The 15,155-nt window shown below is 41.2% G+C and overlaps 12 non-coding genes across 12 annotated transcripts; all 12 read right to left on the bottom strand.

Moving 5' to 3' along the window:
* Positions 1-536: 536 nt before the first annotated feature.
* TRNAE-CUC (transfer RNA glutamic acid (anticodon CUC)) lies at positions 537-608 on the bottom strand. The gene has a single exon. It is a non-coding gene; the product is annotated as a tRNA-Glu (tRNA).
* Positions 609-1,825: 1,217 nt separating this feature from the next.
* On the bottom strand, positions 1,826-1,897 carry TRNAE-CUC (transfer RNA glutamic acid (anticodon CUC)). The gene has a single exon. It is a non-coding gene; the product is annotated as a tRNA-Glu (tRNA).
* A 1,216-nt stretch (positions 1,898-3,113) lies between these two features.
* On the bottom strand, positions 3,114-3,185 carry TRNAE-CUC (transfer RNA glutamic acid (anticodon CUC)). The gene has a single exon. It is a non-coding gene; the product is annotated as a tRNA-Glu (tRNA).
* A 1,217-nt stretch (positions 3,186-4,402) lies between these two features.
* On the bottom strand, positions 4,403-4,474 carry TRNAE-CUC (transfer RNA glutamic acid (anticodon CUC)). The gene has a single exon. It is a non-coding gene; the product is annotated as a tRNA-Glu (tRNA).
* A 1,216-nt stretch (positions 4,475-5,690) lies between these two features.
* On the bottom strand, positions 5,691-5,762 carry TRNAE-CUC (transfer RNA glutamic acid (anticodon CUC)). Its single transcript has one exon. It is a non-coding gene; the product is annotated as a tRNA-Glu (tRNA).
* A 1,216-nt stretch (positions 5,763-6,978) lies between these two features.
* On the bottom strand, positions 6,979-7,050 carry TRNAE-CUC (transfer RNA glutamic acid (anticodon CUC)). Its single transcript has one exon. It is a non-coding gene; the product is annotated as a tRNA-Glu (tRNA).
* A 1,217-nt stretch (positions 7,051-8,267) lies between these two features.
* Positions 8,268-8,339, bottom strand: TRNAE-CUC (transfer RNA glutamic acid (anticodon CUC)). The gene has a single exon. It is a non-coding gene; the product is annotated as a tRNA-Glu (tRNA).
* A 1,218-nt stretch (positions 8,340-9,557) lies between these two features.
* TRNAE-CUC (transfer RNA glutamic acid (anticodon CUC)) lies at positions 9,558-9,629 on the bottom strand. The gene has a single exon. It is a non-coding gene; the product is annotated as a tRNA-Glu (tRNA).
* A 1,217-nt stretch (positions 9,630-10,846) lies between these two features.
* Positions 10,847-10,918, bottom strand: TRNAE-CUC (transfer RNA glutamic acid (anticodon CUC)). The gene has a single exon. It is a non-coding gene; the product is annotated as a tRNA-Glu (tRNA).
* A 1,217-nt stretch (positions 10,919-12,135) lies between these two features.
* TRNAE-CUC (transfer RNA glutamic acid (anticodon CUC)) lies at positions 12,136-12,207 on the bottom strand. The gene has a single exon. It is a non-coding gene; the product is annotated as a tRNA-Glu (tRNA).
* Positions 12,208-13,424: 1,217 nt separating this feature from the next.
* Positions 13,425-13,496, bottom strand: TRNAE-CUC (transfer RNA glutamic acid (anticodon CUC)). Its single transcript has one exon. It is a non-coding gene; the product is annotated as a tRNA-Glu (tRNA).
* Positions 13,497-14,713: 1,217 nt separating this feature from the next.
* Positions 14,714-14,785, bottom strand: TRNAE-CUC (transfer RNA glutamic acid (anticodon CUC)). Its single transcript has one exon. It is a non-coding gene; the product is annotated as a tRNA-Glu (tRNA).
* Positions 14,786-15,155: the final 370 nt, after the last annotated feature.

Raw genomic sequence — 15,155 nt, 5'->3', positions numbered from 1 at the left:
TTACCTAACGAACCAAGAATATGAATTCCTGCAGTCACGAAAGTTTTAAGTAAAAAAATAGTTAACTTTTTTATTTACGTAAAAAGTGTTCTTTGACAGGGATTCTTACCCAGGCCGCTGCGGTGAAATGGCAAATCCTCACCACTAGACTACCAGTGAAGCTGTTGGAGGTGCCTCCACGTGCCCTGCTATCCTGGCACCTCCAACACCGGGAGCTCGCTCGAGAGTTGATGGTGCATTGGAATCTGTTCACGAGATTTACGTGGAATCGTGAGACCATAAGAGATGGCGACTGCCTGGGGAACACTTCAGTCAGCAATCGAAGATCAAGCCTGATGATGATGCGGGACAGCAGGACACGTGGAGGTACATCTAACAACTTCCCTGGTGGTCTGGTGATTAAAATTCGAAGCTCTCAGTGCTGCGGTCTGGATTCAGTTCGCTGTCACGGAATGAGGCTCTTGGTGTCTTTTTTAAAGCAGTTACACTTTTCCGTAAAGAAGAAAATAACTTTTTTTATTGCTTATAAAAAAGAGTTCCCTGACCGGGAATCGAACCCGGGCCGCGGCGGTGAGAGCGCCGAATCCTAACCACTAGACCACCAGGGAAGCTGGTTAAGGTGTCTCCACATGTCCTGCTGTCCTGGCACCTCCAACACCGGGAGCTCGCTCGAGAGTTGATGGATCAATGGAATCTGTTCACGGGATTGACTGTGGAATCGTGATACCATAAGAGATGGCGACTGCCTAGGAACACCTTCGGTCAGCAGTAGAAGTTCAATCCTGGTGATAATGCGGGACAGCAGGACACGTGGAGGCACAATCACCAATTTCTCTGGTGTGGCAACTGGTTAGGTTTTGGCGCTCCCTCCGCCCCCGCTCGGGATCGAATCCCCGTGAGGGAAATAGTATTTTGGTTTCATTTTCAAAGAAGTTCCACGAATGCCTGAATTAAAAGTATGTATATTATTGATTAATTCGGTAAAGTCACGTAAATAGAAATAAAAAGCAAACAAAATACAAAGGACAATATTTTTTCATAGCAACAAAAATAAAAAATGAATGGAAAATCATAAAAGCAAAAAACCATACAATAAAAACATACGAAGACAAAATTAAAAATTAATTGAAAATAATAAAAGCAAAAAACCTTCGCATTTTTAATTGTATTTAACTCTTTTTATTGTTGGTTTTTTTCTTTCATAATTTTCAATGCATTTTTATATTTATTTTATTTTTATTTTTTTAAAATGCATTTTTTATTATTTTTTGTTTTTTATTTACTTGACTTTACCTAACGAACCAAGAATATGAATTCCTGCAGTCACGAAAGTTTTAAGTAAAAAAATAGTTAACTTTTTTATTTACGTAAAAAGTGTTCTTTGACAGGGATTCTTACCCAGGCCGCGGCGGTGAAATGGCAAATCCTAACCACTAGACTACCAGTGAAGCTGTTGGAGGTGCCTCCACGTGTCCTGCTATCCTGGCACCTCCAACACCGGGAGCTCGCTCGAGAGTTGATGGTGCATTGGAATCTGTTCACGAGATTTACGTGGAATCGTGAGACCATAAGAGATGGCGACTGCCTGGGGAACACTTCAGTCAGCAATCGAAGATCAAGCCTGATGATGATGCGGGACAGCAGGACACGTGGAGGTACATCTAACAACTTCCCTGGTGGTCTGGTGATTAAAATTCGAAGCTCTCAGTGCTGCGGTCTGGATTCAGTTCCCTGTCACGGAATGAGGCTCTTGGTGGCTTTTTTAAAGCAGTTACACTTTTCCGTAAAGAAGAAAATAACTTTTTTTATTGCTTATAAAAAAGAGTTCCCTGACCGGGAATCGAACCCGGGCCGCGGCGGTGAGAGCGCCGAATCCTAACCACTAGACCACCAGGGAAGCTGGTTAAGGTGTCTCCACATGTCCTGCTGTCCTGGCACCTCCAACACCGGGAGCTCGCTCGAGAGTTGATGGATCAATGGAATCTGTTCACGGGATTGACTGTGGAATCGTGATACCATAAGAGATGGCGACTGCCTAGGAACACCTTCGGTCAGCAGTAGAAGTTCAAGCCTGGTGATAATGCGGGACAGCAGGACACGTGGAGGCACAATCACCAATTTCTCTGGTGTGGCAACTGGTTAGGTTTTGGCGCTCCCTCCGCCCCCACTCGGGCTCGAATCCCCGTGAGGGAAATAGTATTTTGGTTTCATTTTCAAAGCAGTTCCACGAATGCCTGAATTAAAAGTATGTATATTATTGATTAATTCGGTAAAGTCACGTAAATAGAAATAAAAAGCAAACAAAATACAAAGGACAATATTTTTTCATAGCAACAAAAATAAAAAATGAATGGAAAATCATTAAAGCAAAAAACCATACAATAAAAACATACGAAGACAAAATTAAAAATTAATTGAAAATAATAAAAGCAAAAAACCTTCGCATTTTTAATTGTATTTAACTCTTTTTATTGTTGGTTTTTTTCTTTCAAAATTTTCAATGCATTTTTATATTTATTTTATTTTTATTCTTTTTAAATGCATTTTTTATTATTTTTTGTTTTTTATTTACATGACTTTACCTAACGAACCAAGAATATGAATTCCTGCAGTCACGAAAGTTTTAAGTAAAAAAATAGTTAACTTTTTTATTTACGTAAAAAGTGTTATTTGACAGGGATTCTTACCCAGGCCGCTGCGGTGAAATGGCAAATCCTAACCACTAGACTACCAGTGAAGCTGTTGGAGGTGCCTCCACGTGTCCTGCTATCCTGGCACCTCCAACACCGGGAGCTCGCTCGAGAGTTGATGGTGCATTGGAATCTGTTCACGAGATTTACGTGGAATCGTGAGACCATAAGAGATGGCGACTGCCTGGGGAACACTTCAGTCAGCAATCGAAGATCAAGCCTGATGATGATGCGGGACAGCAGGACACGTGGAGGTACATCTAACAACTTCCCTGGTGGTCTGGTGATTAAAATTCGAAGCTCTCAGTGCTGCGGTCTGGATTCAGTTCGCTGTCACGGAATGAGGCTCTTGGTGTCTTTTTTAAGCAGTTACACTTTTCCGTAAAGAAGAAAATAACTTTTTTTATTGCTTATAAAAAAGAGTTCCCTGACCGGGAATCGAACCCGGGCCACGGCGGTGAGAGCACCGAATCCTAACCACTAGACCACCAGGGAAGCTGGTTAAGGTGTCTCCACATGTCCTGCTGTCCTGGCACCTCCAACACCGGGAGCTCGCTCGAGAGTTGATGGATCAATGGAATCTGTTCACGGGATTGACTGTGGAATCGTGATACCATAAGAGATGGCGACTGCCTAGGAACACCTTCGGTCAGCAGTAGAAGTTCAAGCCTGGTGATAATGCGGGACAGCAGGACAAGTGGAGGCACAATCACCAATTTCTCTGGTGTGGCAACTGGTTAGGTTTTGGCGCTCCCTCCGCCCCCGCTCGGGATCGAATCCCCGTGAGGGAAATAGTATTTTGGTTTCATTTTCAAAGCAGTTCCACGAATGCCTGAATTAAAAGTATGTATATTATTGATTAATTCGGTAAAGCCACGTAAATAGAAATAAAAAGCAAACAAAATACAAAGGACAATATTTTTTCATAGCAACAAAAATAAAAAATGAATGGAAAATCATAAAAGCAAAAAACCATACAATAAAAACATACGAAGACAAAATTAAAAATTAATTGAAAATAATAAAAGCAAAAAACCTTCGCATTTTTAATTGTATTTAACTATTTTTATTGTTGGTTTTTTCTTTCATAATTTTCAATGCATTTTTATATTTATTTTATTTTTATTCTTTTTAAATGCATTTTTTTATTATTTTTTGTTTTTTATTTACATGACTTTACCTAACGAACCAAGAATATGAATTCCTGCAGTCACGAAAGTTTTAAGTAAAAAAACAGTTAACTTTTTTATTTACGTAAAAAGTGTTCTTTGACAGGGATTCTTACCCAGGCCGCTGCGGTGAAATGGCAAATCCTAACCACTAGACTACCAGTGAAGCTGTTGGAGGTGCCTCCACGTGTCCTGCTATCCTGGCACCTCCAACACCGGGAGCTCGCTCGAGAGTTGATGGTGCATTGGAATCTGTTCACGAGATTTACGTGGAATCGTGAGACCATAAGAGATGGCGACTGCCTGGGGAACACTTCAGTCAGCAATCGAAGATCAAGCCTGATGTTGATGCGGGACAGCAGGACACGTGGAGGTACATCTAACAACTTCCCTGGTGGTCTGGTGATTAAAATTCGAAGCTCTCAGTGCTGCGGTCTGGATTCAGTTCGCTGTCACGGAATGAGGCTCTTGGTGTCTTTTTTAAAGCAGTTACACTTTTCCGTAAAGAAGAAAATAACTTTTTTTATTGCTTATAAAAAAGAGTTCCCTGACCGGGAATCGAACCCGGGCCGCGGCGGTGAGAGCGCCGAATCCTAACCACTAGACCACCAGGGAAGCTGGTTAAGGTGTCTCCACATGTCCTGCTGTCCTGGCACCTCCAACACCGGGAGCTCGCTCGAGAGTTGATGGATCAATGGAATCTGTTCACGGGATTGACTGTGGAATCGTGATACCATAAGAGATGGCGACTGCCTAGGAACACCTTCGGTCAGCAGTAGAAGTTCAAGCCTGGTGATAATGCGGGACAGCAGGACACGTGGAGGCACAATCACCACTTTCTCTGGTGTGGCAACTGGTTAGGTTTTGGCGCTCCCTCCGCCCCCGCTCGGGATCGAATCCCCGTGAGGGAAATAGTATTTTGGTTTCATTTTCAAAGCAGTTCCACGAATGCCTGAATTAAAAGTATGTATATTATTGATTAATTCGGTAAAGTCACGTAAATAGAAATAAAAAGCAAACAAAATACAAAGGACAATATTTTTTCATAGCAACAAAAATAAAAAATGAATGGAAATCATTAAAGCAAAAAACCATACAATAAAAACATACGAAGACAAAATTAAAAATTAATTGAAAATAATAAAAGCAAAAAACCTTCGCATTTTTAATTGTATTTAACTCTTTTTATTGTTGGTTTTTTTCTTTCATAATTTTCAATGCATTTTTATATTTATTTTATTTTTATTCTTTTTAAATGCATTTTTTATTATTTTTTGTTTTTTATTTACATGACTTTACCTAACGAACCAAGAATATGAATTCCTGCAGTCACGAAAGTTTTAAGTAAAAAAATAGTTAACTTTTTTATTTACGTAAAAAGTGTTCTTTGACAGGGATTCTTACCCAGGCCGCTGCGGTGAAATGGCAAATCCTAACCACTAGACTACCAGTGAAGCTGTTGGAGGTGCCTCCACGTGTCCTGCTATCCTGGCACCTCCAACACCGGGAGCTCGCTCGAGAGTTGATGGTGCATTGGAATCTGTTCACGAGATTTACGTGGAATCGTGAGACCATAAGAGATGGCGACTGCCTGGGGAACACTTCAGTCAGCAATCGAAGATCAAGCCTGATGATGATGCGGGACAGCAGGACACGTGGAGGTACATCTAACAACTTCCCTGGTGATCTGGTGATTAAAATTCGAAGCTCTCAGTGCTGCGGTCTGGATTCAGTTCGCTGTCACGGAATGAGGCTCTTGGTGTCTTTTTTAAAGCAGTTACACTTTTCCGTAAAGAAGAAAATAACTTTTTTTATTGCTTATAAAAAAGAGTTCCCTGACCGGGAATCGAACCCGGGCCGCGGCGGTGAGAGCGCCGAATCCTAACCACTAGACCACCAGGGAAGCTGGTTAAGGTGTCTCCACATGTCCTGCTGTCCTGGCACCTCCAACACCGGGAGCTCGCTCGAGAGTTGATGGATCAATGGAATCTGTTCACGGGATTGACTGTGGAATCGTGATACCATAAGAGATGGCGACTGCCTAGGAACACCTTCGGTCAGCAGTAGAAGTTCAAGCCTGGTGATAATGCGGGACAGCAGGACACGTGGAGGCACAATCACCAATTTCTCTGGTGTGGCAACTGGTTAGGTTTTGGCGCTCCCTCCGCCCCCGCTCGGGATCGAATCCCCGTGAGGGAAATAGTATTTTGGTTTCATTTTCAAAGCAGTTCCACGAATGCCTGAATTAAAAGTATGTATATTATTGATTAATTCGGTAAAGTCACGTAAATAGAAATAAAAAGCAAACAAAATGCAAAGGACAATATTTTTTCATAGCAACAAAAATAAAAAATGAATGGAAAATCATAAAAGCAAAAAACCATACAATAAAAACATACGAAGTCAAAATTAAAAATTAATTGAAAATAATAAAAGCAAAAAACCTTCGCATTTTTAATTGTATTTAACTCTTTTTATTGTTGGTTTTTTTCTTTCATAATTTTCAATGCATTTTTATATTTATTTTATTTTTATTCTTTTTAAATGCATTTTTTATTATTTTTTGTTTTTTATTTACATGACTTTACCTAACGAACCAAGAATATGAATTCCTGCAGTCACGAAAGTTTTAAGTAAAAAAATAGTTAACTTTTTTATTTACGTAAAAAGTGTTCTTTGACAGGGATTCTTACCCAGGCCGCTGCGGTGAAATGGCAAATCCTAACCACTAGACTACCAGTGAAGCTGTTGGAGGTGCCTCCACGTGTCCTGCTATCCTGGCACCTCCAACACCGGGAGCTCGCTCGAGAGTTGATGGTGCATTGGAATCTGTTCACGAGATTTACGTGGAATCGTGAGACCATAAGAGATGGCGACTGCCTGGGGAACACTTCAGTCAGCAATCGAAGATCAAGCCTGATGATGATGCGGGACAGCAGGACACGTGGAGGTACATCTAACAACTTCCCTGGTGGTCTGGTGATTAAAATTCGAAGCTCTCAGTGCTGCGGTCTGGATTCAGTTCGCTGTCACGGAATGAGGCTCTTGGTGTCTTTTTTAAAGCAGTTACACTTTTCCGTAAAGAAGAAAATAACTTTTTTATTGCTTATAAAAAAGAGTTCCCTGACCGGTAATCGAACCCGGGCCGCGGCGGTGAGAGCGCCGAATCCTAACCACTAGACCACCAGGGAAGCTGGTTAAGGTGTCTCCACATGTCCTGCTGTCCTGGCACCTCCAACACCGGGAGCTCGCTCGAGAGTTGATGGATCAATGGAATCTGTTCACGGGATTGACTGTGGAATCGTGATACCATAAGAGATGGCGACTGCCTAGGAACACCTTCGGTCAGCAGTAGAAGTTCAAGCCTGGTGATAATGCGGGACAGCAGGACACGTGGAGGCACAATCACCAATTTCTCTGGTGTGGCAACTGGTTAGGTTTTGGCGCTCCCTCCGCCCCCGCTCGGGATCGAATCCCCGTGAGGGAAATAGTATTTTGGTTTCATTTTCAAAGCAGTTCCACGAATGCCTGAATTAAAAGTATGTATATTATTGATTAATTCGGTAAAGTCACGTAAATAGAAATAAAAAGCAAACAAAATACAAAGGACAATATTTTTTCATAGCAACAAAAATAAAAAATGAATGGAAAATCATAAAAGCAAAAAACCATACAATAAAAACATACGAAGACAAAATTAAAAATTAATTGAAAATAATAAAAGCAAAAAACCTTCGCATTTTTAATTGTATTTAACTCTTTTTATTGTTGGTTTTTTTCTTTCATAATTTTCAATGCATTTTTATATTTATTTTATTTTTATTTTTTTAAAATGCATTTTTTATTATTTTTTGTTTTTTATTTACTTGACTTTACCTAACGAACCAAGAATATGAATTCCTGCAGTCACGAAAGTTTTAAGTAAAAAAATAGTTAACTTTTTTATTTACGTAAAAAGTGTTCTTTGACAGGGATTCTTACCCAGGCCGCGGCGGTGAAATGGCAAATCCTAACCACTAGACTACCAGTGAAGCTGTTGGAGGTGCCTCCACGTGTCCTGCTATCCTGGCACCTCCAACACCGGGAGCTCGCTCGAGAGTTGATGGTGCATTGGAATCTGTTCACGAGATTTACGTGGAATCGTGAGACCATAAGAGATGGCGACTGCCTGGGGAACACTTCAGTCAGCAATCGAAGATCAAGCCTGATGATGATGCGGGACAGCAGGACACGTGGAGGTACATCTAACAACTTCCCTGGTGGTCTGGTGATTAAAATTCGAAGCTCTCAGTGCTGCGGTCTGGATTCAGTTCCCTGTCACGGAATGAGGCTCTTGGTGGCTTTTTTAAAGCAGTTACACTTTTCCGTAAAGAAGAAAATAACTTTTTTTATTGCTTATAAAAAAGAGTTCCCTGACCGGGAATCGAACCCGGGCCGCGGCGGTGAGAGCGCCGAATCCTTACCACTAGACCACCAGGGAAGCTGGTTAAGGTGTCTCCACATGTCCTGCTGTCCTGGCACCTCCAACACCGGGAGCTCGCTCGAGAGTTGATGGATCAATGGAATCTGTTCACGGGATTGACTGTGGAATCGTGATACCATAAGAGATGGCGACTGCCTAGGAACACCTTCGGTCAGCAGTAGAAGTTCAAGCCTGGTGATAATGCGGGACAGCAGGACACGTGGAGGCACAATCACCAATTTCTCTGGTGTGGCAACTGGTTAGGTTTTGGCGCTCCCTCCGCCCCCACTCGGGCTCGAATTCCCGTTGAGGGAAATAGTATTTTGGTTTCATTTTCAAAGCAGTTCCACGAATGCCTGAATTAAAAGTATGTATATTATTGATTAATTCGGTAAAGTCACGTAAATAGAAATAAAAAGCAAACAAAATACAAAGGACAATATTTTTTCATAGCAACAAAAATAAAAAATGAATGGAAAATCATTAAAGCAAAAAACCATACAATAAAAACATACGAAGACAAAATTAAAAATTAATTGAAAATAATAAAAGCAAAAAACCTTCGCATTTTTAATTGTATTTAACTCTTTTTATTGTTGGTTTTTTTCTTTCATAATTTTCAATGCATTTTTATATTTATTTTATTTTTATTTTTTTTAAATGCATTTTTTATTATTTTTTGTTTTTTATTTACTTGACTTTACCTAACGAACCAAGAATATGAATTCCTGCAGTCACGAAAGTTTTAAGTAAAAAAATAGTTAACTTTTTTATTTACGTAAAAAGTGTTCTTTGACAGGGATTCTTACCCAGGCCGCGGCGGTGAAATGGCAAATCCTAACCACTAGACTACCAGTGAAGCTGTTGGAGGTGCCTCCACGTGTCCTGCTATCCTGGCACCTCCAACACCGGGAGCTCGCTCGAGAGTTGATGGTGCATTGGAATCTGTTCACGAGATTTACGTGGAATCGTGAGACCATAAGAGATGGCGACTGCCTGGGGAACACTTCAGTCAGCAATCGAAGATCAAGCCTGATGATGATGCGGGACAGCAGGACACGTGGAGATACATCTAACAACTTCCCTGGTGGTCTGGTGATTAAAATTCGAAGCTCTCAGTGCTGCGGTCTGGATTCAGTTCCCTGTCACGGAATGAGGCTCTTGGTGGCTTTTTTAAAGCAGTTACACTTTTCCGTAAAGAAGAAAATAACTTTTTTTATTGCTTATAAAAAAGAGTTCCCTGACCGGGAATCGAACCCGGGCCGCGGCGGTGAGAGCGCCGAATCCTAACCACTAGACCACCAGGGAAGCTGGTTAAGGTGTCTCCACATGTCCTGCTGTCCTGGCACCTCCAACACCGGGAGCTCGCTCGAGAGTTGATGGATCAATGGAATCTGTTCACGGGATTGACTGTGGAATCGTGATACCATAAGAGATGGCGACTGCCTAGGAACACCTTCGGTCAGCAGTAGAAGTTCAAGCCTGGTGATAATGCGGGACAGCAGGACACGTGGAGGCACAATCACCAATTTCTCTGGTGTGGCAACTGGTTAGTTTTTGGCGCTCCCTCCGCCCCCACTCGGGCTCGAATCCCCGTGAGGGAAATAGTATTTTGGTTTCATTTTCAAAGCAGTTCCACGAATGCCTGAATTAAAAGTATGTATATTATTGATTAATTCGGTAAAGTCACGTAAATAGAAATAAAAAGCAAACAAAATACAAAGGACAATATTTTTTCATAGCAACAAAAATAAAAAATGAATGGAAAATCATTAAAGCAAAAAACCATACAATAAAAACATACGAAGACAAAATTAAAAATTAATTGAAAATAATAAAAGCAAAAAACCTTCGCATTTTTAATTGTATTTAACTCTTTTTATTGTTGGTTTTTTTCTTTCATAATTTTCAATGCATTTTTATATTTATTTTATTTTTATTCTTTTTAAATGCATTTTTTATTATTTTTTGTTTTTTATTTACATGACTTTACCTAACGAACCAAGAATATGAATTCCTGCAGTCACGAAAGTTTTAAGTAAAAAAATAGTTAACTTTTTTATTTACGTAAAAAGTGTTATTTGACAGGGATTCTTACCCAGGCCGCTGCGGTGAAATGGCAAATCCTAACCACTAGACTACCAGTGAAGCTGTTGGAGGTGCCTCCACGTGTCCTGCTATCCTGGCACCTCCAACACCGGGAGCTCGCTCGAGAGTTGATGGTGCATTGGAATCTGTTCACGAGATTTACGTGGAATCGTGAGACCATAAGAGATGGCGACTGCCTGGGGAACACTTCAGTCAGCAATCGAAGATCAAGCCTGATGATGATGCGGGACAGCAGGACACGTGGAGGTACATCTAACAACTTCCCTGGTGGTCTGGTGATTAAAATTCGAAGCTCTCAGTGCTGCGGTCTGGATTCAGTTCGCTGTCACGGAATGAGGCTCTTGGTGTCTTTTTTAAAGCAGTTACACTTTTCCGTAAAGAAGAAAATAACTTTTTTTATTGCTTATAAAAAAGAGTTCCCTGACCGGGAATCGAACCCGGGCCACGGCGGTGAGAGCGCCGAATCCTAACCACTAGACCACCAGGGAAGCTGGTTAAGGTGTCTCCACATGTCCTGCTGTCCTGGCACCTCCAACACCGGGAGCTCGCTCGAGAGTTGATGGATCAATGGAATCTGTTCACGGGATTGACTGTGGAATCGTGATACCATAAGAGATGGCGACTGCCTAGGAACACCTTCGGTCAGCAGTAGAAGTTCAAGCCTGGTGATAATGCGGGACAGCAGGACACGTGGAGGCACAATCACCACTTTCTCTGGTGTGGCAACTGGTTAGGTTTTGGCGCTCCCTCCGCCCCCGCTCGGGATCGAATCCCCGTGAGGGAAATAGTATTTTGGTTTCATTTTCAAAGCAGTTCCACGAATGCCTGAATTAAAAGTATGTATATTATTGATTAATTCGGTAAAGTCACGTAAATAGAAATAAAAAGCAAACAAAATACAAAGGACAATATTTTTTCATAGCAACAAAAATAAAAAATGAATGGAAATCATTAAAGCAAAAAACCATACAATAAAAACATACGAAGACAAAATTAAAAATTAATTGAAAATAATAAAAGCAAAAAACCTTCGCATTTTTAATTGTATTTAACTCTTTTTATTGTTGGTTTTTTTCTTTCATAATTTTCAATGCATTTTTATATTTATTTTATTTTAATTCTTTTTAAATGCATTTTTTATTATTTTTTTGTTTTTTATTTACATGACTTTACCTAACGAACCAAGAATATGAATTCCTGCAGTCACGAAAGTTTTAAGTAAAAAAATAGTTAACTTTTTTATTTACGTAAAAAGTGTTCTTTGACAGGGATTCTTACCCAGGCCGCTGCGGTGAAATGGCAAATCCTAACCACTAGACTACCAGTGAAGCTGTTGGAGGTGCCTCCACGTGTCCTGCTATCCTGGCACCTCCAACACCGGGAGCTCGCTCGAGAGTTGATGGTGCATTGGAATCTGTTCACGAGATTTACGTGGAATCGTGAGACCATAAGAGATGGCGACTGCCTGGGGAACACTTCAGTCAGCAATCGAAGATCAAGCCTGATGATGATGCGGGACAGCAGGACACGTGGAGGTACATCTAACAACTTCCCTGGTGATCTGGTGATTAAAATTCGAAGCTCTCAGTGCTGCGGTCTGGATTCAGTTCGCTGTCACGGAATGAGGCTCTTGGTGTCTTTTTTAAAGCAGTTACACTTTTCCGTAAAGAAGAAAATAACTTTTTTTATTGCTTATAAAAAAGAGTTCCCTGACCGGGAATCGAACCCGGGCCGCGGCGGTGAGAGCGCCGAATCCTAACCACTAGACCACCAGGGAAGCTGGTTAAGGTGTCTCCACATGTCCTGCTGTCCTGGCACCTCCAACACCGGGAGCTCGCTCGAGAGTTGATGGATCAATGGAATCTGTTCACGGGATTGACTGTGGAATCGTGATACCATAAGAGATGGCGACTGCCTAGGAACACCTTCGGTCAGCAGTAGAAGTTCAAGCCTGGTGATAATGCGGGACAGCAGGACACGTGGAGGCACAATCACCAATTTCTCTGGTGTGGCAACTGGTTAGGTTTTGGCGCTCCCTCCGCCCCCGCTCGGGATCGAATCCCCGTGAGGGAAATAGTATTTTGGTTTCATTTTCAAAGCAGTTCCACGAATGCCTGAATTAAAAGTATGTATATTATTGATTAATTCGGTAAAGTCACGTAAATAGAAATAAAAAGCAAACAAAATACAAAGGACAATATTTTTTCATAGCAACAAAAATAAAAAATGAATGGAAAATCATAAAAGCAAAAAACCATACAATAAAAACATACGAAGACAAAATTAAAAATTAATTGAAAATAATAAAAGCAAAAAACCTTCGCATTTTTAATTGTATTTAACTCTTTTTATTGTTGTTTTTTTTCTTTCATAATTTTCAATGCATTTTTATATTTATTTTATTTTTATTTTTTTTAAATGCATTTTTTATTATTTTTTGTTTTTTATTTACATGACTTTACCTAACGAACCAAGAATATGAATTCCTGCAGTCACGAAAGTTTTAAGTAAAAAAATAGTTAACTTTTTTATTTACGTAAAAAGTGTTCTTTGACAGGGATTCTTACCCAGGCCGCTGCGGTGAAATGGCAAATCCTAACCACTAGACTACCAGTGAAGCTGTTGGAGGTGCCTCCACGTGTCCTGCTATCCTGGCACCTCCAACACCGGGAGCTCGCTCGAGAGTTGATGGTGCATTGGAATCTGTTCACGAGATTTACGTGGAATCGTGAGACCATAAGAGATGGCGACTGCCTGGGGAACACTTCAGTCAGCAATCGAAGATCAAGCCTGATGATGATGCGGGACAGCAGGACACGTGGAGGTACATCTAACAACTTCCCTGGTGGTCTGGTGATTAAAATTCGAAGCTCTCAGTGCTGCGGTCTGGATTCAGTTCCCTGTCACGGAATGAGGCTCTTGGTGGCTTTTTTAAAGCAGTTACACTTTTCCGTAAAGAAGAAAATAACTTTTTTTATTGCTTATAAAAAAGAGTTCCCTGACCGGGAATCGAACCCGGGCCGCGGCGGTGAGAGCGCCGAATCCTAACCACTAGACCACCAGGGAAGCTGGATAAGGTGTCTCCACATGTCCTGCTGTCCTGGCACCTCCAACACCGGGAGCTCGCTCGAGAGTTGATGGATCAATGGAATCTGTTCACGGGATTGACTGTGGAATCGTGATACCATAAGAGATGGCGACTGCCTAGGAACACCTTCGGTCAGCAGTAGAAGTTCAAGCCTGGTGATAATGCGGGACAGCAGGACACGTGGAGGCACAATCACCAATTTCTCTGGTGTGGCAACTGGTTAGGTTTTGGCGCTCCCTCCGCCCCCACTCGGGCTCGAATCCCCGTGAGGGAAATAGTATTTTGGTTTCATTTTCAAAGCAGTTCCACGAATGCCTGAATTAAAAGTATGTATATTATTGATTAATTCGGTAAAGTCACGTAAATAGAAATAAAAAGCAAACAAAATACAAAGGACAATATTTTTTCATAGTAACAAAAATAAAAAATGAATGGAAAATCATTAAAGCAAAAAACCATACAATAAAAACATACGAAGACAAAATTAAAAATTAATTGAAAATAATAAAAGCAAAAAACCTTCGCATTTTTTATTGTATTTAACTCTTTTTATTGTTGGTTTTTTTCTTTCATAATTTTCAATGCATTTTTATATTTATTTTATTTTTATTCTTTTTAAATGCATTTTTTATTATTTTTTGTTTTTAATTTACATGACTTTACCTAACGAACCAAGAATATGAATTCCTGCAGTCACGAAAGTTTTAAGTAAAAAAATAGTTAACTTTTTTATTTACGTAAAAAGTGTTCTTTGACAGGGATTCTTACCCAGGCCGCTGCGGTGAAATGGCAAATCCTAACCACTAGACTACCAGTGAAGCTGTTGGAGGTGCCTCCACGTGTCCTGCTATCCTGGCACCTCCAACACCGGGAGCTCGCTCGAGAGTTGATGGTGCATTGGAATCTGTTCACGAGATTTACGTGGAATCGTGAGACCATAAGAGATGGCGACTGCCTGGGGAACACTTCAGTCAGCAATCGAAGATCAAGCCTGATGATGATGCGGGACAGCAGGACACGTGGAGGTACATCTAACAACTTCCCTGGTGGTCTGGTGATTAAAATTCGAAGCTCTCAGTGCTGCGGTCTGGATTCAGTTCCCTGTCACGGAATGAGGCTCTTGGTGGCTTTTTGAAAGCAGTTACACTTTTCCGTAAAGAAGAAAATAACTTTTTTTATTGCTTATAAAAAAGAGTTCCCTGACCGGGAATCGAACCCGGGCCGCGGCGGTGAGAGCGCCGAATCCTAACCACTAGACCACCAGGGAAGCTGGTTAAGGTGTCTCCACATGTCCTGCTGTCCTGGCACCTCCAACACCGGGAGCTCGCTCGAGAGTTGATGGATCAATGGAATCTGTTCACGGGATTGACTGTGGAATCGTGATACCATAAGAGATGGCGACTGCCTAGGAACACCTTCGGTCAGCAGTAGAAGTTCAAGCCTGGTGATAATGCGGGACAGCAGGACACGTGGAGGCACAATCACCAATTTCTCTGGTGTGGCAACTGGTTAGGTTTTGGCGCTCCCTCCGCCCCCACTCGTGCTCGAATCCCCGTGAGGGAAATAGTATTTTGGTTTCATTTTCAAAGCAGTTCCACGAATGCCTGAATTAAAAGTATGTATATTATTGATTAATT

Source organism: Lampetra planeri, chromosome 14 (assembly GCF_965212315.1).
Source record: "Lampetra planeri chromosome 14, kcLamPlan1.2.h2, whole genome shotgun sequence".
Classification (NCBI taxonomy): Eukaryota; Metazoa; Chordata; class Hyperoartia; order Petromyzontiformes; family Petromyzontidae; genus Lampetra; species Lampetra planeri.
This window is presented reverse-complemented; position numbering and strand designations above follow the sequence as displayed.